The following is a 13,543-nucleotide window of genomic DNA, read 5'->3' on the forward strand; positions in this document are numbered from 1 at the left end:
CCCCAGCTTAAACCAAAGTGGAGACAAAAAGAATAAAAAAAAAAAAAAAAAAAAAAAAGAAATCTATGATTGCATAGAGGCAATGATAAACATACTCTACACAATTATGCAGAATTGCTGGCCAAAATATTGTAAGTGTTTGGTCACACTGGGACAAGAAACAACAAAATACTGACAATTTGGGGCAAATAAAAATGTAAAAGTATTTTCTGATTACACTTTGAACCTAATAGAGATTATTGTATCCCCACTGGAATAGTTTTGTGCTGTTTTCTGTGCATAAATACACACTCTTGCTGTTTATATGTGGTCTGTTTGCCTCGTCGCAAATTGCCCCGTGCAGGTTTAGATTTGCAACTTCACGCCATTACCTAATTTGCATAATTCCATTAGTGAATCAGGCACTAAAACAACACAGACTGTGCAGAGCAAATAAACAAAGCTATTAATTCTTAGTGAAACTCCCCTCCGTCTCTGTGTTGGGCTCCTTGTGTTATCGGTTCTGGGAGAAACTCATTCCATTTCCAGCCTTTCTGTATCGTCACATGCAGAGAAAGCAATTTTCTCATTTAGTAACAGACAGCAGGCATGTGTAACGTGTTGTGTGTCTTCTCAGTACATGTACTGGTCCATGAAACAGCAGCTGGCACACCACACAGTCAACGGCTGCAACGTCAGACCGGCAGACCTGCTGGCATCAGGCACCATCAGCGGACCGGTGTGTGTGAGAGAGAGAGAATATGTTAAAGAAAACTCTGTGATCTTGTGATTTAGAACAAGGCCTAATGAGTCGGATAAGTTCTGAAACCTTAAAAAAAGAATCATTTTATTTTTTTTAATAATTTTAAAGGGGTCATATGATGCGATTTCATATGATGCGATGTCCTTTCTCTTTGGAGTGTTACAAGCTGATTGTGCATAGATAAGATCCCTGAAGTTGTAAAGACTAAAGTCTCAAAACCAAAGAGATATTCTTTATCAAAGTTAAGACTCTGCCACGCCCCCCTAAAACGGCTCGTTCTAACACACCCCCACATATCTACCTCACTATGTGGAAATATTTGCATAATGCCGCCCAAATGTTCACGCAAAGAAAGAAGGCGTGGTTTCAGTAACCGCAGTTAGTGTTGAAGCAGCCATGTCAGGGAGACGCTGTGTGTTTCTAGGCGAAAGCAAAAGCACTTTATTTGGCCTTCCGAAAGTAGATGCATTTAGGAATCTTTAAGATTACTTACAACAGAACAGCAATGCATTTTATGGACGACCGTTTCGTGAACCTAGGAGAAGAGGTCATTCTGACTTTGCTATGACAATCTGGCGCTTCTGAATCAGCTACTGTTTTGTTATTAGTTTAAGTGTTTGCTATTGACTGTTCAAATGCAGAGTTTTACGCATCGTGTGTGTGTGTGTGTGTGTGTGTGTGCGCGCGTGTGTGTGTGTGTGTGTGTGTGAGAGAGAGAGAGAGAGAGCGATGCGGTGTGCGTGCAAGCGAGCGAAAGAGAGAGAGCAACACACATCACAGTAGAGTCAGCTGTCTTAACCGTGGCTTGTGTACTGCAAACACATACCAGCTTCATCACTGTGTCTGTCCGAGACTCACGGGCTCTGTCTTTACATTTATTTTGAAAGAATTAAAAAAAAGCATCATATGACCCCTTTAAGTAAATATCATGGAATCCACATTTATATTTTAAATTCATTGTAATTCAATGTTAATTTTTGTAAATATGATAAATGTATTATAAGTAATATTAATATAATATAATAAATGTAACTGTAATTATTAATAATAGTTTATATATATATATATATATATATATTAGTGCTGTCAAACGATTTATCGTGATTAATCTCATCCAAAATAAAAGTTTTTATTTACATAATATATCTGTGTACTGTGTATATTTATGTATATATAAATACACACACAGTATATATTTTGAAAATATTTACATGTATTTATATTCTTATATTTTATATTATATACAATATATATTTAATATATAAACATAACATATTTTTCTTAAATATATATATGCATGTGTCTATTTATATATACATAATAAATATACACAGTATACACATTATGCAAACAAAAACTTTTATTTTGGATTGCGATTAATCGTTTGACAGCACTAATATATATAGAAGACATTTATATTTTGATATTATTGTTATTAGTAAAGATAAAAAAAATTAGGTAAATAAACTGGAAGACACATTTAGAAGACTTAAATTATTAATTTCAACTACAATCAATAAGATTCATAATAATCATAAAATATTGCAAATAAGAAATGTTTGTCTTCTGTATAAAAAAAACAATTAAGAAAATAACATTTACAATTTTGTTATCTGTTAAGTTCTGTAAATTATATAATAATTAACTGTATTAAATTGTAATTATTAATTATAAAAATATAAATAGTTAATTTAGGTAAATACCCTGGAGCACACATTTATATTTTAACATTATTTAAATCAGTTAAATTCAGTAAATAATATAATAATTAACTTTAATTATTACATTTAACTATAATTAATAATTTTAAAAAGCAAGTAAATACATTTATTTTTATTTCATTTCAATCTGTTAAATTCTGTAAACAATAGAATAACTCACTTTAATTATTAATTGTAAAAAAAATTCTAGTAATTATTTTAAATAAATGCACTGGAAGACATATTTACATTTTTATATAATTTCAATCAGTTAATTTGAGTAAATAATATTGTAATTACCATTATTCATTTTAACGATATTTTAAAATATTAAAATATATTTTTGTCATATTTACCTGAAAAAGCAAATTTCTCAAACATTTTTCTGTATAGAGCTGTATTAAATTTGACCCTGGACCACAAAACCACTGGACCAATCTGAAAGCTGAATAAATAAGCTTTCCATTGATGTATGGTTTGTTAGGATAGGACAATATTTGGCCTAGTTGTATAACTATTGAAAAATAGAATCTGAGGATGCAAAAAAATCTAAATATTGAGAAAATCGCCTTTAAAGTTGTCCGAATGAAGTTCTTAGCCATGCATATTACTAATCAAAAATTAAGTTTTGATATATTTACGGTAGGAAATTTACAAAGTATCTTCATGGAACATGATCTTTACTTAATATCCTAATGATTTTTGGCATAAAAGAAAAATCAATAATTTTGACCCATACAATGTATTTTTGGCAAATATACCCCAGCGACTTAAGACTGCTTTTGTGCTCCAGGGTCACAAATAGTTCTGACTCTGTATTTGTGTGCATGAAGGATCCTGAGAGTTTCGGCTCTATGCTGGAGCTCTCATGGAGGGGATCCAAGACTATTGACCTCGGTGATGGAGAGACAAGGACCTTCCTGAAGGACGGGGACGAGGTCACGCTCTCAGGTGGGCCTCTAGAGTCTGTGTGTGCTTGTTTAATGTTGCGGAGATGTGTGTTGATGGAAATGTGATCTCTGTGATAAGGGTACTGGTCTCTCTCTGTGCAGGTTATTGTGAGGGCAGGGGCTATAGAGTGGGGTTCGGTCTGTGTGAGGGGAAGATCCTTCCTGCCCTGCAACAGTGACACTCATCTCTGTCTGTCTCTCCTTCCCTCCTGTAAGCCAGACACAACAGCCATGAACAAATACAGTATTATTCATGATCTAATATTCACAGCCTGTTTAAACCTGTTTAGAGGTCTTTTCAAAATAACGTGAAACACTTTTTACGTTCATAATTTCTGGATATTCAATAAGAATAAAGGATATAAGAAATAAGAATGTGGGGTGGAACCTGATTTTATCCATCTGGATTGATCGGATTGTCATTAAAATATCATTAAATATGAAGGAAAATGTAAAAGAACGTGTTTCTTTAGATAACCTTTGTGATCTTCAGAAAATATGTAGGTAAAATAGTAATGCATCATTATGGGCCTCCATATGCTTAAAAACGGTCATTAATTTCTGCAATTGAACTAGTTTTTGCAGAAATTACACACTTGAATTGCTTTGTCATTCTGTGTTACTGAAAAATAATTCAATAAAGTTACTCATTGCTTTTAAACCGTTTTAAGTCATGCTTTAAAAAAATATTATGTTTTTATTTCATTATTTTATTATCATTTTTTTATGTCCATAAAATGTTTGGCCATTGCATGTTGCTGAGCTAATAATGCGATATGATAAAACTGCATACCACCACAAAGATTGTGTAAAATAGTACATTTCTAATTATTAATCATTTTTGCTTTTCAGTATTGATTGAATGAATATATTTATAAGAATTTCTCTCACTTAATCTTGGATGAATTTATTTTCATGTACGTTTATAATGCAATTTGTATTTTTTTTTATTTTATTTGCACATTTAACATTTTACCAACATGTTTTTTCCCCCGACACGTTACTACTACTGTTTTATTCTGCATGTTATGGTACTACTTATATTTTATTTTATTTTATTTTATTTTGCTACAATGGTGTTTTAATACCTTTTTGTTTTTTTGTTTGTTTTATTTAGTTAGTTACTTTATTTTATTTTACTACCATGGTGTTTTAATACCTTTTTGTGTTTTTATTTTTTTATTTTATTTTGCTACCATGGTGTTTTAATACCTTTTTGTGTTTTTATTTTATTTTGCTACCATGGTGTTTTAATACCTTTTTGTTTTGTGTTTTTTGTTTGTTTTATTTATTTAGTTATTTTTATTTATTTCACTGCAGTGCATTTTGGGATTGAGAAGGATGAAGAAAGCATTGCAAAGGTGATAAAACGGAACCAAAAAGAAACTTGAAACTTTGTACATAAGCAAAATGATGTTGTATGATATTATAAATGGACATGTGATAAACAAGATGTTTGTTGTTGCTGCTAGCAGCATCATCTATGAAACTGTATGATTGCAGCAGTATTTCTTGCAGTTCCAGCGCCTGACTGTCAGAGACTGTCAAACGGGTAAAATGACTGACAGGTCACTGCTTGAGCTCTTTGTCTGTGATGGTGGGTTTGTCTCACATCACCACATGATTATCAAGCCTTTCAAAGCTTCGAGTGAAGTGAATGATGTTGTAATTACTGACGGAGGACGTCCGGTTCAGACTGAACAGACCTGGTGTGTGTATCATAAACTGACGCTCCTACACTCAGGAAGATGATTTAACAGTAATTAGAGATGCTTGTTGATGCAATTGAACATTCACTGTTGTTGCTGTTTCAGGTTAGTGATTTGAATGAAGAATTTCGAGAGTTTTATGAATGATGGTAATACCATTTTTGGACATGTACCATGACAATCACTTTTTGGGTACTAAGGTTTTTTGGACCTGTATGTTATTTTATTTTGCTATTTTATGTTATTTTATTTTACAACATAATTGTTTTATTGATGTGTACTTATGCCATGGTACTACTCTGTTTTTGTTTGTATTTTATTTTCTAATTTTATTTCATCTCACATGCACTATGGAAAATACCATGAAAATATCAGGTTTTTATAGATATACACTAAGTACATTTTTATTTATTTTCATGTGTATTTAGCTATATATTTATTATGCAATTTGTATTTTTTTTATTTACAATTTCACATTACTACCATTTTTTTCTGCACGTTACCTCTTCCATGGTACTACTTAGATTTATTTAAATTTTATTTGATTTTATTTGTTGTTTTTTACATTAATTAATTTATCTATTTGTTTATTTTTATGTTTTGCTTTTTGCAGATTTTGCACACATTTACCATGGTATTTTTGGGATGTTTATCATGGAAATACTATGTTTTTTTTTTAACTATGATATTTACTAAATTATCTTTGGTATTTGGAGTATTTACGGTATCACCATTAATCATGTTTCACCACAGTGCATTTATGTAAGGGCAGATGGTACGGATACTCTGAGACAAATTTAAACCGTCAACTCAAACTGAAAAATAAAATATATGATATGGAATATACCTATTTTAAATAAGTTGTCATGACAGACTCTTCCATTAAGACTTCCTCTGCAATGAATCTTGTATTCAGCTATATTATGAGCTGCTAACAGATGGTGCGGAGCGTTTGGGCCGTGCGGTGGAGATCACGAGGGCCGTCCGGGAGTCACTGAGTCATCAGAGGTCAGATGGTCCATCCACGACTCCTTCAGCGTAAGTGTGAACGTATGAGCGCTCGTGTTGGTTTGCAGACAGAGATGGAAGGATCTCGCTTTCCCTCTTACTGTGTGTTTCTCCCCCTCTGTGATCAGACTTTTATCCATGAATCTTGGCGGCCTCACAGATGGACCTCCAGCGTTTGACCTTCCGCTTACTGAAGGAGAAAAGCAGGTGATAAATCTCTGAATACAGTGTGTGCTACCAATAAAAGTGTAGTGCTGTCAGCTCCGTTTAACATAATTAACCCTGGCAGAATCCCTTCTACCAAATTAAGCAGATTAGCTAGTACCATTTTAATTTTAGTTTGTTTAATTTCATAGGTGGGGTTGATTATTAAGCACAGAGTGTGTGTGTGTGTGTGTGTGCACTGCTTTAATCATTCAGGTCTGTAGATCAGAGTGTTATAAATGAAATCCATGGGAGATGCATTTAATCAATGCAGAGGTACATTATAAATGCAAATATGCAAATTGCAAACATTTTTATCTCACACTGCATTTCAAAACACGGACCAAAAACAGGTGCTAATAGCATGTCTACACAGATACTAACAAAGAGACATTTATCATTATCCGTTAAAACACAAAAATATTAAACTGATATTGTGGTAAATGATTTCTGAAGGATCATGTGACACTGACGACTGGAATAATGATGCTGGAAATTCAGCTTTGCATCACAGGAATACATTACATTTTAAAATATATTCAAATGAAAAATAGTTGTTTTAAATTGTAATAATATTTCTCAATATTTCTGTTTTTACTGTATTTTTGATTAAATAAATGCAGCTTTGGTGAGCGTAAGAGACCTGGTCTCTTGTACGTTAGTGTGCATCGCCCTCAACAGCAGCACATCATTACTGTTAGCATAATTCAGTTTGTGCTGCTCAGAGCTTTTATCCAGCTGCCTCTCATGAATTATGAGCCCAAAGTTACTGTGCCTCTAAAGTTAATAGAAGTATTGATTTGTGTGAGTTGTGTGGCAGTGCTGTTATACTGTGTGTGTGTGTGTGTGTGTGTGTGTGTGTGTGAAGGCTCAGTTAGCAGCTCAGAGCTTTCAAACAAATGCCTGAACACTGATGTAAACACATTAACACTGATTGGAAATTAAATAATTCAACTATTAACAGATGAAATACTTGGTGACATACTGCAAACTGGACATGTTTTGGATGCACTATGTAGTACATTTTCATGTTTTTATCAATTGTATAGAGATGGATATGACATTTTACCACAATATCAGTTTAATATTTTGGGGTTTTAATGGAAAACCAATTCATAGGTCTTTCCTGTGTCCTCAGTCCCTTTAATTTTAATGTAGAAATTTGCAGATACAGCCAGGGGGTACATTGGGCTAAACAGGAAAAAAAAAAAAATTAATACAAATAAATTATAATAATAAAATGTTTATCAAATAAAATGAAAATAAGTATTAAAAAAAATAAAAAATTAAACATGTTGCCTTGTCAACTAACTGAAATAAAGTTTATACATATATATTTATTTAAATAATAAAAACAATAAATAAAAATAAAATAAAATGTTTATCAAATAAAATGAAAATAAGTTAAAAAAAACAGAAATAAAATGTTAAATAAAATCATTAAAATTATAACAATTAACACATTTCGTATTTTTTTAATTATTATTGTTTTAGATATTATGAAGATTCTGCCTCAAAAAGGAAGCAACATCATTTTGGAGGGAAAACAGAAGTACGAAAGAGTATAAATTTGATGAATTCTGAGATGTTTTGTGGTAGATGGATTGTGTCACTTTGAAATATTTTCTTTTTGATGAAATTACAGAAATATGTATAATGCCAAAGTATGGTTACAAACATATAAAAATGCACTTAATGTAACTCCCATTCTTTCAGAGAGCAATTATGGCCAAATTCAGCTCCTAACTTCATCCTGTTAGGAATCCTGTTCATTTTCTCACCATTTCACACATAATCAAATCATAATTAAGAAAGTTAAATGTCTGAGTTTGACCAAGGTATATTTCTGAAAGTCTGGTACATGCTTTCGCAGAAATACATCCTTAAATTACAATTCAAGCATATTCATTTTTTGAAGGTTAGACTTCAAAAGGTTCTGCAGAACAGGAATGACCGGAGGAGGGGTTAGATAAGCTGAATTAGGTTGCAGAAAAGGAGTCTGCCAGTCTGAGAAACCTCTATCAGTTCAGCTGCACTATAGAGAAAGCTCTGACAGCGGGTTTGATGGATGGGAATCTGTCAGATCTGTTTGGAGGGTGTGGAAAGAGCCAAGTCAGCTTGACATCAAGTTACAGTAAACTGGATGTTAGAAAACATAAATGGAGCAGCCTTTGAAATTCTAATGTGTATGTGTGTTATTGCAATATCACTTATGTATTATTATAGTTTTTGTTAATGTTTTGAATTAGATTTTATGATATCTCCTGTTTTAACTTTAATTTTATAGTTGTAGCAGTTTAAGTTAAAGTTTTAGTTTTTTTAAAATATGTCTATAGTTATTATTATTATTTATTAGTTTACATTTTTTTAGTTTTAGTTATTTAGCTCTTCAAGTTAACTAAAAGATTAAAAGAAAATTAAAAAATGTTGCCTTGTCGACTAGCTGAAATAGTTAGTATATATATAAATATATAAATCTAAATATTTTTACATTATTTTATATATCAGTTGACATTTATTTTATTTCAAGTAATAAAAATGTTTTTTTTTTTACTTAGCCAAAACGTTCCCTCATACACGGCAAATTCCCCAGAGTTAAATCAACTCTACATATCTCTAGTACATATTGTCCCAATCTACAGAGTGTTAAAGTAACAACACTGAAGCCGAGTTAAAGTTAATGGGATAATTAAGCAATTATTTAATTGATGAGTGAGCATTATCAAAGAAAACCCACTGTTAACAATGTTGAAGATGAACAACTACAGCTCAGGCTTTTAGACATGAAAACGTATCACATAATCCTCAACAGTGGTAACTCTGCTTCAGTGTTACTTTAACACTCTGTAGATTGGGACAATATGTACTCTGAGCAGAGTTGATTTAACTCTGGGGATTTTGCTGTGTGGAAGTACAGTGTGTACAAATCCCAAAACAAAAACAACCACTCATTTGATTGTTTAATGTTCCATTCGCTTCATACTGGAAGTTGAACATTGTTGCGAAAAAAAATGGTGAGCAAAACATCACTGGGCTACATTTGATTAATAATTCCGTTAGGTGAATGCACTCTTACTGAAATAATTATACGGAACCTAATTGAACCCTTGAAAGTGCTGCTTGATCATTTAAAAAATTTACTTTGCATCATGAACCACCTGGCCTAGAGTAGTAATAATGTCTTTCTGATGCATTTCAAATCAGGACACTCCAGTTTATGATGCAGCTCTTGTACTCTTTGTATTCAGACTGTACAAACTCTGGCACGACTAACTAAATAACTGACTAACTAAAAGAAAGTGTTTGTTTTCAAAAAGCCTCTTAACCATTTATAATGCAAAACTTGATAAGAGTTAAATAAAATGTTGGCCACACTGCCAGGAAAATGATTTGTAGCATTTAAATGAATTGAACAGCAAATGAAAAGCTGAAGTATTCTTGGGTTGATCGATCGCGCTGCACTGTGAGAAATAAATAGTCATGTTGAGAGGAGGAGAACTTGAGGTTCTTATGATGGACAACAAATGCTTTTGCTGTGCTGAATCATCGGCTCATTTTGAGCGCTGATTCCTCTGAGTGTATGAGATAAATGAGGGAGTGATGCGAGGAAAAACATAAATCTGTTTTTAATGAAAGTGATCATAACTTGCCGTCAAGCTCCTCAGTACTACTGTCTTTGAATTTAGAGCACGGACAATTTGTCAATGTAATGCTTTTTGTCATTACCTTTAAAAAAATAAAAATTACTTCTGGTTGCGGAGATAAGACCTTCTTGACAGGTAAAGGATTTGAGATGTTCTGTAGGCATAAGAACTTTGATTCGCTGTGTCAGTGAGGCTTTCTATCAGTGGATGATTGTAGACAAATGAATTAGTTCGAACGGATGGTTTCGATGACTCTGTTGTGTAATTACTATTATCTTTATTATGGTTAGGAACAGATATGTTGCACATTTGCATTTTCTCATCAGACAGGACACTGGCATTTAGTTGTTTTGTCGTTCACATGAATGAAGGATACATTCATTCATGACTTCATTTATATGACTTCAGCTGAGGCACTTGATATCATGCAGACTATAGCTCTCTGCAAATGCGTACAATTGATCATGGACAACATGATCAAACCACATCAGGGGATCAGATTGTATAAGAGCCGATAAAAGAAAGAGACAGATGCTCTTGTAAAGACAACGTTAAGATGAATGCAACAGTTTATGGCGTTTTTCATCTTTAGCCATTTCCACAAGGCCTTCAGTCTTCTTGCAAAACATAGTCACAATTAAGATCATACTTTGTGCAAGTCTGTAAATGTGAATGCTTGAATAATGTATTGCAAGTATGCAGTCCCGTTGTAAATATTGTATTTGCAGTGGTGCTACTCAAGGGGCGATAGAGTTAACTGCAAATTACTGTGCCAATAAACCATAAATAAACATGCTGGCAATAATCTGTTGCTCCACCATGACTGTGTAAAAGAAAATTGATATTAAGAAGACAGCTATAGCACCCCTTGTGGCAATGTTAAAAATGCAGCTTTGTTTACGTACAAAATTGCGTAGCTAGATATGTTTTCCGTGCCTTACTTGAATGTGTATCTCATTTATCATTATGAAATATAAAAATATACATTTGCTGCCTTGTTTAACTACAAATTCAGGATGCATTGGTTGTGAGAACGTCAGGTTAGTTTGGTTGGAATTGTCTGATTTAGGGTGGTTTGTGCTTCGTTTTGGAGTGATTTTGTTTTACTGAAGCCCATCCAGAGCAGGAGCAAAAAAGAGGATATGGGTGTCAAATCAATCTTCATTTCGGGATTCATGCCGCCTTGTTTAATACAGTGTTGGTTTGGAAGAATTCAACTCCGTTTCCATGCAGGTGTCATCAAAGCTAGTGATGCTGTATGCAAGAAGATGACTAGCAGCTTAAATATCCCACATACATATGTGTACTGGTTGAAACATTATGTTAGGGTTTGATTGAATGCAGGTGCATTTTTATTTGCTGAGGTCATGGGAAAAATGTGATCTGCTAGTCGTCCAAGTGCTGCTCCTCCCAGGTGGAGGTGGGAATGGCGCTGTAGGGGTCCATGATAACTTTGGCACACCGGATGATCATTGCCACCAGCAGCAGACAGAGGAAGGCGATGCACGCCAGGGTCAGACCCTGGTCCACGTCAACAAAAGCGGGGTCTGGCGTTGTCTCCTCCATCGCTTCGGTCTGTCCGCATCAGTCCGGGCCTCTGCTACCATCCTGATTGCTTATCTGTGGGTGAGGAGACGGAGAGAGAAGTAAATTGCTGCCTGCCAGAAAGTCCACTAAACTAAGCTGGCTGAACGAATCCATAATGGACTTTAGGTTCAGTACATTTCCACAGATAATCTGTATAAAGGGACCGTTCATTTAATTGGTTTTACATTCTGTCTGAGCTATTTTTCAATTGTTTGATTTTATCAGTTGAACGCTTTGGCCAGTCGTGCTGCATTTTTGAAAGATTTTCAGCGCCCATGTGGATTGAGAGAGTAGTCATTTGTCAATATGACTGTAGAATTAAGAAACCAACAATCATATTTAGCTCCTGCGTGTACATGGTCAAAGAACTACAAACTGGTGATTAATGGTCATAACTCTAGCTAAACTCATTTTAAATAGACACAATTCTTTCAACCAATGCTAATGATTTTAAAATTGCCTAAAATTGGCCAATTAACAGTTATTTTCTAAACCTACCAACAGTTTTGTCAATGGATAGAACAGTTTCTGTTTTCAGAGAAAATTAAGCTTTTTATTAATGCATTATTGAATGTACTGTACATCTTATTAATAGTTATTAAATTGTGTTGTTTATTTACATCCCTATATATTAAATATCTCTCTACGTTTTATATGGTTAGAAAACAGAATCAAATAAAAATAATGTAACTAAAAATTAAAAGTAGTGAGAAATCTGTAATACCATACAAAACATTATCCATATATTCACTACTGTTCAAAAGTTTAGGTTTTTATTCATACTTTTATTTATCAAAGACACATTAAATTGATCAAAAAACATTTACAATGTTATTTAGCATGCAGGACAGCAGTTTTCAACATTGATAATAATCAGAAATGTTTCTTGAGAAGCAAATCTGCATATTTCTGAAGGATCATGTGACACTGAAGACTGGAATAATGATCAGCTTTGCATCACAGAAATAAATAACGTTTTAAAATATTTTCAAATAGAACACAGTTATTTTAAATCATAATATTACATAGTTTTCCTGTTTTGCAGTGTTTTTGATCAAATAAATGCAGCCATGGTGTCAGGGTTGCTACTGCGTTGGAGCGAGGAACGAGGAGAACGTAGGAGAATTACTATAATAACAGTTTATTTAATCCAAACCACGGGAAACACAGGACAGGCAGGAACACACACGTAGCACATGGAGTTGACGTTTAAGACAGGACGAAGGACTAAGGAAAACACGGGGCTTAAATAACAAGGAACTAATTGGGACACACCTGAAATCAATGAAAAATCAAAACACGGGAGAAACTGGGTCATGGGGGAGCAAAACACAAGACACAGAACTGACATTACTCCCCCCTCCCCGAAGGCACGTCCACGCGCCACACAACATCCAACGGGGAGGGAGGGAGGGTGGGCGCTCTGGAGGCCCCTCAGGACAGGCTTACTAGGGATGGCTGGCCTCCAGAGCGGTACCCATTCCGGGACCCATGGCAGATCAGGCAGTTCAAGGAGTCATGGCAGAGCAGACAGACTAGGAAGCCATGGCGGAGCAGGCAGCTCAGGGGGCCATGTCGGAGCAGACAGTTCAGGGGCCCATGGCGGAGCAGGGAACTCAGGGGGCCTGACCTCGGCACTCGGCCCGGCCTCTACGATCGGATCCCTATAACCCCCCCCCCCCCCCCGAAAAAAATCCTTGGGTAAAATATGGGCCCCTGAGGCCCTCCGTAGTCCTGATGTAGGAGCAGGAGCCCTCCCCGGGCTGGACGTTGGAACAGGAGCCCTCCCCGGACTTGACTTGGGTCTGGAGCCCTCCCCGGTCTGGACGTGGGAACTGGACCCCTTTCAGGAGTGGACTCAGGGGCTGGAGCCGACACTGGAGCAGACTCCGGGGCTTTAGCCGACACTGGAGCGGACTCAGGGGCTGGAGCCAACACTGGAGCGGACTCAGGGGCTGGAGCCGACACTGGAGCGGACTCGGGGGCTGGAGCCAACACT

General features: G+C 35.0%; 1 long non-coding RNA gene and 1 pseudogene across 1 annotated transcript in view; both read left to right on the forward strand.

The window, feature by feature from the left end:
• LOC107563267 (fumarylacetoacetase-like) overlaps window positions 1–4,040 on the forward strand; it is a 37,586-nt pseudogene extending 33,546 nt beyond the window's left edge.
• A 1,703-nt stretch (window positions 4,041–5,743) lies between these two features.
• Window positions 5,744–13,543, forward strand: part of LOC107562961 (uncharacterized) — a 13,956-nt gene continuing 6,156 nt past the window's right edge. The window contains exons 1-2 of the long non-coding RNA XR_001606057.1: window positions 5,744–6,139; window positions 6,238–6,316. This is a non-coding gene — a long non-coding RNA (uncharacterized lncRNA). The remainder of the gene's footprint in view (window positions 6,140–6,237; window positions 6,317–13,543) is intronic.

The sequence above is a fragment of the Sinocyclocheilus grahami genome, unplaced genomic scaffold (assembly GCF_001515645.1).
Source record: "Sinocyclocheilus grahami isolate Dianchi unplaced genomic scaffold, SAMN03320097.WGS_v1.1 scaffold24.1, whole genome shotgun sequence".
NCBI classification, from domain to species: Eukaryota; Metazoa; Chordata; class Actinopteri; order Cypriniformes; family Cyprinidae; genus Sinocyclocheilus; species Sinocyclocheilus grahami.